This window comes from Prinia subflava, chromosome 5 (genome assembly GCF_021018805.1).
Source record: "Prinia subflava isolate CZ2003 ecotype Zambia chromosome 5, Cam_Psub_1.2, whole genome shotgun sequence".
Lineage (NCBI taxonomy): Eukaryota > Metazoa > Chordata > Aves > Passeriformes > Cisticolidae > Prinia > Prinia subflava.
This window is the reverse complement of record NC_086251.1, coordinates 17919438-17933261: the sequence shown is the minus strand read 5'-3', so window position 1 is coordinate 17933261 and position 13824 is coordinate 17919438. Positions and strand designations below refer to the sequence as shown.

General features: G+C 35.7%; 1 protein-coding gene across 5 annotated transcripts in view; it reads right to left on the bottom strand.

The window, feature by feature from the left end:
- CHID1 (chitinase domain containing 1) overlaps positions 1-13824 on the bottom strand; it is a 101180-nt gene that overhangs the window by 47141 nt on the left and 40215 nt on the right. The window lies entirely within an intron of this gene.

Here is a 13824-nt window from a genome sequence, read left to right as displayed (position 1 = left end):
GTGATTCAAAAGCATTATTTCATGCTTCTTATATTAGCCACACAAAATGGAAATTTCTTTTTTTGCTCACAGTAGCAGATGAATACACACAAAAATGTATTGCTAGTAAAGGGTCGTTTACTTCTTGTTTTATGGATTTTAACCAGCATTCACATGAAGCTTGAGCAGAAGCCATGTAATATGACTGATATAGAAAGAATTCCATCTTACTCAAATTATTTTGCAGTCTTTATTCTCATTAGAGAAGAAAGCTCCTAAGGTCAAAAGACAATGGAAATTATATTTCATTTTACCTTAGAGTATGAACTCTGGAACTAAACCCAATGCTTTAATATCTGGATGCATTTAGGATTTAGTAGTCTTCTATAATTAGCAAACTCTGTATAAGTTATCACTAGTACAGAGAAAACTCTTGAAAGTGTTATTATATTTATAGCCAAAATGTATACCATATTCTATACATGCAGTGCTCTCCACACACATGTAGAAAATGTTACAATAAAGTAAGCATTTTTATACTGCAAATGCTTCTATTTCTACAACGATAAAAGCTTTTTTAACAATTTTAACAATTCTTTTTGGATAAGTAACATTTTTGCTAATTCTAAAGGGAAAAGCACCTAAGAAGTTACCACATCAATGAAATGGAATGGAGCCAAATGAGGAATCTACTATTAACTTCTAGAATACAAAATGTTAATTCTTTAATGTTAACTGGCCTTTTGGGATTTCTAATAAGCTGAGTCTAGCATGCTGTGGGATTTTAGCATTGACATGTTTCTAATGAGAGGTTAATGAATCTAATCTCTCAAACCATGGTAAAACACAGGACTGGGAATCAGGGAGCCAGTTCTGACAGTGTTTGGCTGTGTTCCAGTGGGATTCATTTATTCATGAAAAAGCATCCATCAGATACTCTATGTCTTACTGAAACATGAAGTGAGCTGGAAAAGAAAGGTCTCTGTGGTATAGAAGGAACTGTCAGCAACCCAAGGAAAAGGCCAAATTAAAATTAAAATTTATTAACTTTAGCAGCTGTCAAAGAGTTTTGAAAGGAAGAAGAAGAAAAAAAGAAGGGTGACTACAGTAGTCTGACAGAAAAACATGACAACTTTTTACCTCTTTACCAGAAAACTGCCTATTACATCAATAGCCTTAGTTCCCCAAGAACAGTATCTTTGATAAATAGAAATGATGTAACATAGCTAAGTACCATTCTTCCCTGACACCCTGACAACTTGAATGTGACACATTTGAATGCTACAAGAATGCCTTTTTTGGTCCTAAATTTACATATGGTCAAGGAGAAAGCATCCCACCAGCTAAGTCTACCCATCAAAAAGCTATTGCAACATTTTCTGCAATCCAGTCCAAAGAATCACAGGGAGAAATGCGCAGGTATAAGTTACTGTAAACAAAATAAGTACACATTTCACAGCAGACAGGAGAAGTGAAGCTTCCTGCACCTTGAGCAGATGAAGTTTCCTACACCTTGAACTTCACACAGATTCTCTGGCAACCAGCAACCAGGTTGTGGTAGGGAGGCTGACTTTCTTCACAACCCTAACTCAGTTCTGCTATATTCAGAACAGTTTTCATGTCTTTGAGAGCTTCCTCAAACAGGGTTTAAAGTAGCTCATATATGCAAAAGGCACCAAAAGGTTACGAACAAGCTGACCAACAGAGACAGTAAAAACTTATTTTCTAAAACAATTTAGAAAAAAAATAACAATCTGGATGGCCATATTCAGGGTATGAAATTTATCAAATAAAACCAAACCATGTATTTGAACACTAACTTATATGAAACATGCATAAGCTTCTCTATTTGCAAAAGCAAATAGAACTCACTGAAACTTCAAGCACTCCATGAAGAGCTACTGTTTTTCACTGGTAGTTAAAAAATCACTCCTTAGCATCTCAATACATAATTTACTTAAACTCTGTCATCAGAACAGCCTTTTTCTTCTTTTCAGACTACTCTAATGAATACTTGGATTTTGTCTTCATATATTTTACATTTCCTAGCGATTGAAAGCACCGTTCTGCACTTTACCAGTGTCATAATATGGGTAAATAAATAAATACATTTCATGCAGTTTCTTCAGCCAGTCTCACTACTTTTCAAATACTGCAATATTTCTATGCAACTATGAACGATTAGCATCCCTTCTTCCTCCCTCTCTGTTTAGTTCCCTTTTACGTTTGTTCCTGCCTATAATACAGACCTTTTTCAATACAAGCAGGTCAGGATGATCAAAAGTCCAGTAATAGTCCCAATATTTTATCTATATCTCCGATTTATTTTAAGATTAACATGCTCATCTTCCCCCCAAACAGACCTTGGATTCAATATTGGATGTTAATATAATTCACCTTCTTTGGGAACTCTTGTTCCTTATTTGGATTAGGAAATTCCAACTCTGGCACCAGGAATGTTCCTTTTTGATGCTGGAACAGTGGGAGAAGGATTAAGTGGCTCTGAAGGCAACACACTACCTGCTTGAAGCATTCTTATTTGACAACTTTCAATGTTTCAAAATTAAAAATATTTAGAAATTGGAATTATAAATAGAATCACCTTTTAAAACCATGCTTTAGTGCAAAGTAGGATAAGAGATATTGCATGAGTATGGCAAACTTTCCATGAGATGAACATATAAATTAAAATGTGTACTAGAAATATTAGAGATTTTGAATAAATTGCTCAAAAATCACAGATGAAATAGCTAGCCAAAATAGAAGAACTTGTAATAAGATTTACAGCACTAGTAATGGTATTGGACTATTGTTTCCAGACTAGAAAAAAGCTATTTAAATGGACCTCCAGTACTGGTTCAAGACAGTATCATGTATCCTTCTTCAACAAAGATTATTCTTTCTTGGATGGACAACATTAAAAACTTTTACTCTAAGAGTAAGATAGAGAAGAGGAAAAAAAAGACAACTTGGAATCGCCTCAAAGTAATTTCAAAGTAGGTGAAAATATTGTAACATCTCAGATTATCCTTGAACACATAGCTTTGAGATAACCTTCTTCTACTACAATGAAGACACTGTAAAATGACTTTAGTTATAATGGAGGAAAATGCTGCCAGCTAATATTGTGAAGGAAGATAAAATACCAAATGCCAACATTTTCAGAAACACACTTTCCAAATCTCCAGTTTCCAAACCAAGATCCCTGGTTGCACAGTATTACAGGATTGTTCTTAATAAAAGCAAAAAAACCCCACCCTACAAGAAGGCAATTCACTTGACAAATTCTAAATTTATTTCACTCTTTTAAAGGCTGTAAATGGTCATATAATCTCCCTTCCTGTAAGCTATCAACTATGGCAAAATACTCTGATTTCCCTTTATTTATTCTCTGCCAGTAACTCCAGCAACATAAAGAGAAGGGGACAGAATTGCTATCCACTGGAAGGTTGGAGAAAAACTGAGTTCTCCAGCTCATTTCATGAGATGATTCTTGCATTATCACTTGCATGACATAAAAATTATTTACCTGAACCACTGTTAGTATGAAGCATGTTTAGGAAGCAAAAGTTCAGTTTACCTCCCATGAGAGTGAGTTGGTTTTTTTTCCCCAGCAATCCTGGTAGAGGTTTTGCTTGTTTAACAGACTCTGTATTTGCCATTTTTTCTCCCTGTTAAAAATCTAACCTCCACACAAATTGTCTGGAGAGAAAAGGCAAAGTGACTCCATTCATGAAGACTGTCTTAGTTTATGGCTAAATATCAACAATTAGTAAGGCTTTGGAGCTGCATGACGCAAAGCAGGAAGCAAGGTTAATAGAGAAAACCTTTAAGAGAAATCAGAGGAATCATGAATCAGGAAGAGAGAAATTGTTAATTAATTAATATAACTGATTAAATGTACAAGATTAAAGTAATTAAAGAAACTGGAAATAATGAAAGCTATTACTGGGTAAGGTGAAACACTTTCTTTTCTTCAGTGGAAAGATCAGATATTCCTTCCTCAAAACTGGCAAAACAAAACAAAAGCACAGGCTAGCTCAGGTCTCCAGCTGACAGCCAAATATTTATTATCCTATTACTGCAGAGTGTTCTTGAATTTTGCATTACCTATATTCCCCATCGCTCAGAAAAATGCACCACAGGTTTTTTAATTTGAAGAGGTATCTTTTCAATTTTAGATACAGAATCACTACAAAAGCACAAGCTGCATATTGAAATTAATTCCAAGCTGTTCCATCTGTATTAAAAATCTCAATAGTTGCCAAAGTTCAAATGTAGATTGCTTATCAGTAATACTCCTGGAAGTAAAATACATACATGTTTGCTTTTCTAACAGTTCAAATAAAGAGGAAGAGGTTAAATAAGCTGCTAAGGTTTCCCAGTGAAGTCAACAGCATTGAGAAAGGAAATGAAAAAGAGCAGGTATAGATCTGTTAAAAATTCTGCCTTTTCACCATTATATTCCTTCCCTTTAGAAACATAATCTTGATTATTTTTATCTTGCTAGCTAAAAGAACAAGGGTCTCTCTCCAGGGATGCCTCTTCTGAATAGGTTTTCCTACCATTTGCTCTCCAAACTCTTGAACAGTTCTAATCTCATAAAACATTTTGCTTTGGAAGTGATGGGATGCTTTTCTGCCCCTGGCATAGCACCATTACCTATCAGACATATTGAGGCATATTAAATACAGATTTAATAAAAATACTGACAAAGGAAAGGGGAATATTTGCACAGCACTGCTTTCCTCAGATACCATGTTGGCAGCAGCCAGTAGTGAAAGACTGCAGGCCTCAGTCTGACTGTCCCAGCAAAAGACATTTTGAAAGTGGAAAGTCACATGTCCCCAGGTCAGGTTGTTTAAAGATCAGCTTCAACTTGGAATAATTAAAGCTGTATTTAAACATAAACAGACATTGCTTGAAGGAGGTGAAAAGGCAAGGCAGATCACTTAGTTAAAAGCATAGCTACAGGCAATGAGATTCAGAAGTTCTGGTCAAAGGTCTCAAAACCATCCCTTTAATTTGACACCTACCTCAGGACAAACTGAGTATCTGGTGCTGTTTGTTTTTTGTTAAAATAGTAGAACAATAATTCCAGATAAGAATTCCATTGATAAATGATTGGTTTATTACTCTATTCAACTTGGAGACATGACTACAGAAGAGTAGTCGCTACATTACAACTATTGAAGTGGCAAAAATTGAAGGAAAGAAAAGAAGGGAAAATGAGGAGGTTTAGTGTGATTGCACTAGAGCATTACAACACGGTCATCCACAATATACCACACCCAGTACCCTAACACTACAACCACCTGGGGTTTAGGCACCTTTAAAAAGATAAATGTATTACATGACAGGATGCTCCAAAATTTAACAGCTCTGAGAGATTACACGCAGAGAATCGCTGCCACATACTGGAATGAGCAGCTGTATAAAGAAGTTAAATTCAGAATTTAAGTGTTTTGCAGTAAATAAGTATGCCATTCTTTCATTTATGCCACTATTTCATGGGTTTTTTTCCTTTCTCCATGGCCCAGCACCTGTGTAGAAACTGTCAATCTTTTTTTATCAAATACTATCAAATCAGACTTATTTCTGCAAGGATTTTTTCCCATATTTATACAAATATTGCTAGTTCAACTTAGCCTTAACTGGCTATCAGAGAATACAATTAGACCGTGGAAAGTAAAATCAGCTTTAAACTGACATAATAGTACTGAATAAATAAATAAATATACCAGTATTTTTCAAATTATACATATATATAAATGAGGGAAGGTTAACTTCAAAAGCCTTCTCTCCCCTGATCACTCTTTTGTCTTCATGTGTAATTTTGTGTCAGCAGAGGACTCATTTTCATGAACAAGTAGCTTTTCCTTGGATGCAGGTTTTATGTGTAAAGTATGCTAAAATAGGTAAATGTCAAATGTGCTTCTCATTCCTAATAACAATCAAAAAAAATATTCCAAATTGAAACTTTAACATGAAAATAAGCGCTGAAATAAATTGATTATCTCGTGAACAAAGAGTTTTGTTGTATAAATCAGCATCTTTAAAAAAAATTCAGCTCAAGAAACATTCTATTACTAAAATTCAGATACCCAAAAAATTAAAGCTGCCAAAATACCTTAATTGCAGAGATTTCCAAACTCATGGAGGGAGGAAGAAAAACATTTCAAAAGCAGGTAATTTAATGTCCGAATCCAAGAAATACTCAGTGCAGTGGACAAAATATAAATAACCAAGCAGCAAATATGCCCTAGAGCTAATATCACTCTAGTGGTTTGTGAACACATTCTGGAATTCGGACACTAAGGAGATAGAAAAAAACAATTTTGGAAATAACTCATTCTTAAAATTTTAAACCCTCCATAAGTATCAGAGTGAATTACACTGGGCTGCTTTGGAGGTTTTTCCACACAGAATGTACATAAATAACAGTGCCACAATTCTAAGGATAACTTCCATCAAACCCTTGTGAACAGAAACACTCTAATTTCAAATGATAGCTATCAATATGCAGCAGAGCAGAAGAGGTGATTGTTAATTGTGTCCAATGCAAAGAAGGGAATTCTGGTAACTAAGTGCAGTGAAGCTGGTGAATGGAAATTACTTAGAATGGAAATCTGAGCCGCACATGTGAAAGTATGCACATTAATGTTATTTGAAACAAATGGCTCCAAGTAATTTTCTCCATGTCATTTTTTCCATGCTCTAAACCTACAACTATTTCTGATGACATTTATTCTTCCTTACTGCAACTAAAAAACACATCTTTTCCTGCTCAAGTACAAGATTACTGAGTTCTTCATAACAAATTGTTTCATCTGTTGCCACAGACTCCCTACTGTTTAAATCTATCTACTAATGCATTTGAAGATTTTATGTTCCTAATCCACTCCTATTTAAACACCTCTTTCTCACAGTGCTATATAACAGATTCTAATAAAATACTATTTATCCTGGAAGACACTCCTGTACATAGTAAAGGATGCCATCAGTCCTTTATTTTGCAGCTTGAGAACGATAATTTCATGAAAGACTAATGGCAAACAGTTTCTTTGCAAATTAACAGTGGTTTACTGTAGGCAAGCTCATGATTCAGCATCAGATTTTTACTTTAAAAACCCACAGATTTTCAACTATTCTTAATACATCTGCTAATAAATGCTGCCAGTCAGTTACAGGGTTCCAGGCACATCTTATTCTTAATATCCCCTTCATGAATTTTCTCAAGGAATACTCTAGCAGTAAGAAGCAAGATGAAAACTCTTCATTTTTGGAAAGAGGTTTTCAGATCAGACTGAAATGTATTGGTGGAATTCCCTGTAAGCTTGACTAATTACCATTAGAAGTACAAGGCTTTTATTTTTAATCTGGGGAGAGACTAAATTTACATTATATTTAGCAAGCACCTTAGTTTCTCCTGACTTAAATTTAGGTTGGTTTCCTTAAGACTATGCTACTTTTCGTGGACAGTTTTCAACACCGCATTCACCAGGTTTCTTCCATGATGAGATTTGTGAGGAAGAATAAAAAAACCAGCTAAAATACTCTTGAATATAAATCAGAAAAAGTGTCCCCCAGATACTGCCATACTGGCTATGCCTTTAAATGGAGCACTGTTTGTAGCCCTTATGAAGTCATAGTTCTAAAAATCATAAAAATGGCATCTTCAAGCAAGGCTCACAGAGACACTCACACTTAAGGTTTAAACAGTTGCAACATGATACCAATTTTACACATAGAGATGCTTAGAGTACTGGTTTTCAGGGTCAACTGTAAGAGAAATTACACATAACAATTTCTCATTCATCTCTAACTATTCTACCCATTTTCCTGTCTCCTAATTCATGTTCCCAACGATGTATGCACCAACAAAACCAGAATTGCTCAGGATCCTTCAATATGCAAACTCAAATATAGAAACAAAGCCAGGATAAATAAAAAAGAATGCCTGGACTCAGCTAAGACTTAGTGTCCACAAAAAGAAAGACTAAGATTCTAAGAAAAGTAAGACTTAATTTGTAAGTAACCAGCCATCAAGATGATATGAGGCCCCCACATCATATTTAGAACTCAAACTTACAGAGGTGACTGCAGAGACACCATGCTCCCCATATGCTTTCCTCATGTATTCACTGGATAATGAGGGCTCAGCAATGCTAGTCTGCAATGACCATATTGGTTTTCCAGATTTGGTACATGAAGGGCTCCCTAAAGATGCAGGACCCATTGATTTCTCTCCATATGCTTACAATCCACAAATGCTAAAACCTAGGACCAATTCAATAGGTTATTGTTATCAATAGGCATCTTCACTTCTGCTGCCAATACTGAAATACATTCCACTCCTATACTGAGTTTGCTCAAACTGTGCAATGTCTCTTTAGTATAAAATGTAGAATCCAGTGAAATTGGAGACTACACATTTATCCATTAAAACACATTCAAAGCAGTGCATGACATGGAAAGCGACAGCTTCATTGACATACACATTTCTGGATTAATGGCTCCAAGTGAACAGTGTACAAAGCAGATTTCTAACCCACAACTCCTTCTCAGCTGGAAACATCTTATTTTCTTCATTTACTGGGCTCAAAGCCCAGGACTCAGGGACATTTGCTTTCACTCACAGGGGAAAAAAATGTATAATATGAATATCTCTAAATTCAGTAAATACAAAGAAATCCTAAAGATAAGACAATCTCCTTTATGTTTTAACCACTGAAGAAAATGATTTTATATTCAATGCTGCAGGCACCATCTGCTATCTACACCCCCATCCCATATTAGAGGCTGTCAGTAGGACTATCCCCAATCTCACACAAACTGGGTCACAGAACGTAGAGTCTCCTCTTTAACCCTCCTGCCTGCTCACTCACAAGCAGTGAAGAGGATGTACCTGCTCTAAGCCAGGCAGTGCAGTTACCTTGAACTCCACAGGAAATACCACTCTAGAGGCATTTTCTTTTCCCTCCCAAACATTAAGGACAAGTAAATAACAATAGCAGAAGCTACTTGCAAAAGGTTTACAAAGATGTAGTATATAGAGAGATCTTACCTGTTTCAAAGACAGTTTCTTTCTAAAATGGTGTAACAAAACCAACATTAGGTTTAAACATGAAAATTACATACATAAAATTGTAAGAAATGGTTAACTATATGGATATACACGGTAACTAAGGTATATATTCAGGATCTATAGATATATTTTGGGCATAATCTTGTAAATTTCATTGAATTTCCCAATAAGTAACTTGCAATAATTTTCATAGTACTGTACTTTTAGTAGACATAGTATCGAAGTCTGCCTGGACTTCCATTTCAGTCATGAAAAACATTGCATTTCAGCAAAATTCTGAAATGCAACTCTCCTATTTTTAGAGTCCAAAATCCAAAAACTTATTTTAGGTAAAAGTTATTACTCAACATTTTTAGATCCATTTTCCTAATGTGGACACAAATTAATTTAGGGTGGAAAAATCCCACTCTGTTGGCTGGCATTACTAATATAATGAAATAGCTCATAAAATCATAAAGAAAAAATTTATTTGACATTGAACCACTACTGAATGTTATCACCAGAAACCTTATTCAATCACCTGCTGTATAATTCCAAGTATAAACAAGCTGTTTGCACAAATCAAAAGCTGTTAATGTTGTGGAACACATTTGCACTTCTATTACTTCAAAGACTGTATAGCTATATGCTCCATTACTATTTCCTGTAAGTATTACTTCAATGCTTCAAAGCTATTCTTAAATCTTATATATTTCCACACTGGCTCTTCACTTGGTTATTGAGTCCTTCTGTTGGTAATTTGATCACTCTGAATACTTTGCTGCTGTGATTGCTACTTTTTCTGCAATTGCAATATACATGCACATTCATTCTTGCCCTCTGAAAGAACTGTGCACAAAAAAAAAAAAAAAGTCTTGAGAAATGTATTCTTATTTTTAAAGAATTTTTCACTGCCATATGCAAAGAATAATGTTTTGTAACTTTATTTTTTCATAGTACTGTTAAAAAGCATTGTGTCAAAATGAAAGGAAACATTTAGGTCGGGTGATTCTGCCTATATCAAACTCCCAGTTCACATCTGGATGGAACTTCTACAATAAAAACTAGCACCATGCTTTAGTCTGGACCATGGAGCAGTCTCAGAGTGCATAAAACAGATGCTTTTGTTGGATGAAGCAACTGGAGGGCACTCAAACTGCTAATGAGTTCCAGCTCATAGGAACCAGAGTTACCCCAAAGAAAAAACCCCAAAGACTCCCAGTAAACACTGGGTCCCCAGCAGCCCTTTTGTGGCAGTCAGCTTGACAGCATACACATAGCCAAGTAATAAAGACATAACTTTACAAAACAAGAAAAAAGCAAAGAGCTGTGCTTTATCAGGGCTTTTTAGAGCTTGCTAAATAAAGCCTTGGAAATGGTGCTCTTTGGCCAATGAAGGAGTTGCCTTCCTATAAATTCAACCAGCTGAAATTACATTTGAGTTACCAAGAAAGTTCATTTCAACTTTTAAATCTATGCTGATGATATTTAGATCAGTTTCAATAGGCCTATAGAAATTTATATAGGATTTTAATTCTGACTGCTTCCCCAACAATCATGGCAATTCAATTCACTGAACAGATTAATGTTAAAATTAGATAATGAAGACTTAAAAATTAGTTTAAGATCAGAGAAACTCCAAACTACTTGCTTTTAAAAGAAAAGCAGGTCTGCAAAAAAATCCCAAGCATACACTACACATCAAACAATGCACCTCCTTGAACAAAATACAAATTATCTCACTACTGCTAATTTTCTAGAAAGGAGTACAGGCAATCAATCTACAACTTCAAGATCTGTATTTAATTTTTTTTTACTTCGGGAAAAGGTCAAAAACTCTCCCTGTTTAGAAATAAGAGGGAAATATATCCAGCTGTCTGGAGTCAACACCTTAGCCCGTGCATCCATGTCAGTGTGAGTAGGTCCCAGAGCAGCTGATAAGCTTCACCCAGGCTGCTGTCTTTCGGCTCCAAAAGAGGGTGCCATGCCTTCAGAATCCACAGATTCCCAGAGAAATCCATACTGCACACAATCCAACAAGGGAGCACAGTGCATTGACCCAGCTCTAGGTATGAAGTCACTAGGCATTTTGACACTCCCAACTGAATTGCAATGGAACTCCACACAAGGAGTATCTTGTGAGGGACAGCCAGCACCAGCCCAAATTAATGATTAGCCTTTCAGCACTGAGCATGAGAGAGGAGGGGGCAATGGGAGCAAAGGGCTTCACAGTGGAGTGATCTGGATACATACATGGTGCTATCTTTTCTATGTTCTTTGTTAATCATCACATATCTGAAGAGATTCAATCAGAGCTAGGACTGCCTTTAGGTCCACCATCAGTGATCTCACAAGCCCAAATAAGGCTACCAAAGCAATGAGTTTCTGTCACTTTACACCAGGCACAACACCCACATGCAAATCTAGGCACGTAAGTAAGTTTATCTTACAATAAAAGTTTCTGGCTCTTAGTTTTAAATCACAGAACTATTTTTCCTAATTTTATCATGCTAATGGTTGGAGTAAAACAAGACAGTAAATAACTGTATCCTTATTATTTTTTCAATATTTAACTGCCTAAATATTATCTGTAGAAAATTTACTATTAAAGACCTCCATGGGAGACAGAGAAGAGCACATTTGACAGTAATATGCCCACCATTTAAAATGTATGTCACAACTGGCCAGTTTTTTAAAGCAGATTCACTGAGATACACACACTCGCCTACGGCCAATGCCATTGTACAACTGAACTTGAGAACCAATAACTTGCCTAATAAACAAAAGCCACCTTTCTCTCATTCCAAAAGAAAAAACAATGTGTTTTACATTAAAAACAACTAACTGCTTTTTATTTATCATCACAAGGTAAATTTGGATAAGCTGAAATATGACCCATAATTTTACTTCGTAAGATGTTCTGTCTACCTTACATGAATTAACTAGTCTTACACTTTCAGCTAACAGCTCAATCTCACCTTCCATTCCTAAAGAGAGGGAGGGATGGATATACCATGGAAGACATAATTACCAGAATATTCCAGAGGGAACTTAATAGAATAAAACTTCTGAAATACTCCTGAAATATTTAGACATCTGTAAAACAGAAATAATTTCTGATTCCAGGCCAAATTGTGACTTCCTCCTATCACTGCCATGATTTTACCATCTGGCCCAGCAGTACAATTTAAGAAGAAATAGCTTAGCAGTTTCTTCAGTAAAGAGGAGAGCTGGACAACAGGTCAAGCTGTTCAGTCCTACAAAGTTAATGGGTACATTGGTTTATCTGAAATATTAGTATCTCCCCAAAATCCCATGAAATATGAACAAAATAGATTAAATCAGGACACAGAATCCTGGCATACAGGGAAGTAATAGAAATTCTGAGACAATCACAGCACTAAGAAAAAGGTTGTAAAAGCTTTGCAGCTTCAAAAGTAAAAGAGTTCCTGGCACAAGCTTTTTGCTAACTTCTATAAGACAAAATCACGAGTCACAGTTGGCCCAAATCTTAAACTGAGGCTTGTAAAGACACTGCCATGATAATTCAGAAAAAAAATCATCTCTAACTGCTTTTAAGTACCACATTTTATGTGGTATTTACAGAATGGCAAGCAGCCAATGAAATTCTCAGTAGAACTCCACATCCTCACATAGCTTGCAAGTCATCTTATTTTCTATCTCTGAACAGCACAATGCATTGTAAAATTAGTTTCTCCCTTGCTTCACCTGGCAATTTATTATATCAATCTCTTAAATGTTTAAAATTAACACAAAAGTTCTTATTCAGATTACTTTAAATAAAAGGTAAGCACACAGAGAATTACTTCAAAATAATGGAGTTATTCACATATCTATTTTTAGTGGCTATGTTTGGAACAAAAGCAGAATATATTCAAAAGTTACACAGAGCCAGGTGGAACATTAGAGATTGTATCTTCCCTCTTTCAACACTACACAAAAAAAAATAGGACAAAATGACATTATCACATGAAACTTAGCAGGGAGGTGCTCAATAAAGAATTTTGATTTATTAAATGTAAGTGACACCATTGCCACATGACAGCCTTTGATTTACATTGCTTTTAATTCACAGCTAGCAATGGAGTTTATCAGTTCCCTTTTGGCCCGGGTCATAATGGATATAGATTCTGGATGGCATGGAATGAAAAACACCATTACACTGCTGTGTAACCTCCCATGAGAAGGCAAAACAAAACTGCAACTGAAATGTAATGTCCCAATGACTGAGATTCTGTAGAACAGATAGCTAAAGGCAGAAAAAGTACCTTGGAAGCCAGAAGCTCGTGAGATTGAGAAGCTTGCTGACCTACTCAGGTCTCAAAAAGGACTCAGAGGTAAGGATCTCTCAGAAAGACGAACCCATTTCTTGAGCTTCAGAGTATACTGAAAAAATTATTTACCCAAGACATACACTTGTGAGGTGAAGAGGAAATAGTGTCAGGTCACAGTATCAAGAGAGGACGTGCTGGAACAAGGTGATCACTAGAAAATCAAGTCAGCAGTACCAGATGATTATGTTCTGATAGGATTTTAATACAGTGGAAAGTTAGAATGACTGCATCTCTGCATCTTAACAATTCAGACACCTGATTCTTGACAGCCAGAGGGCAGAAAACATTGCCAGATGCACTACAGGTGGTTTGGAGAATCACAAACAGATCACCTTTATTTCCAGCGTAGGATTTCATAACAATTATGTCACAATGAAATAAAGACTTCCCTGCAGCTAACGAAACAGTACTTGGTTGATTAAA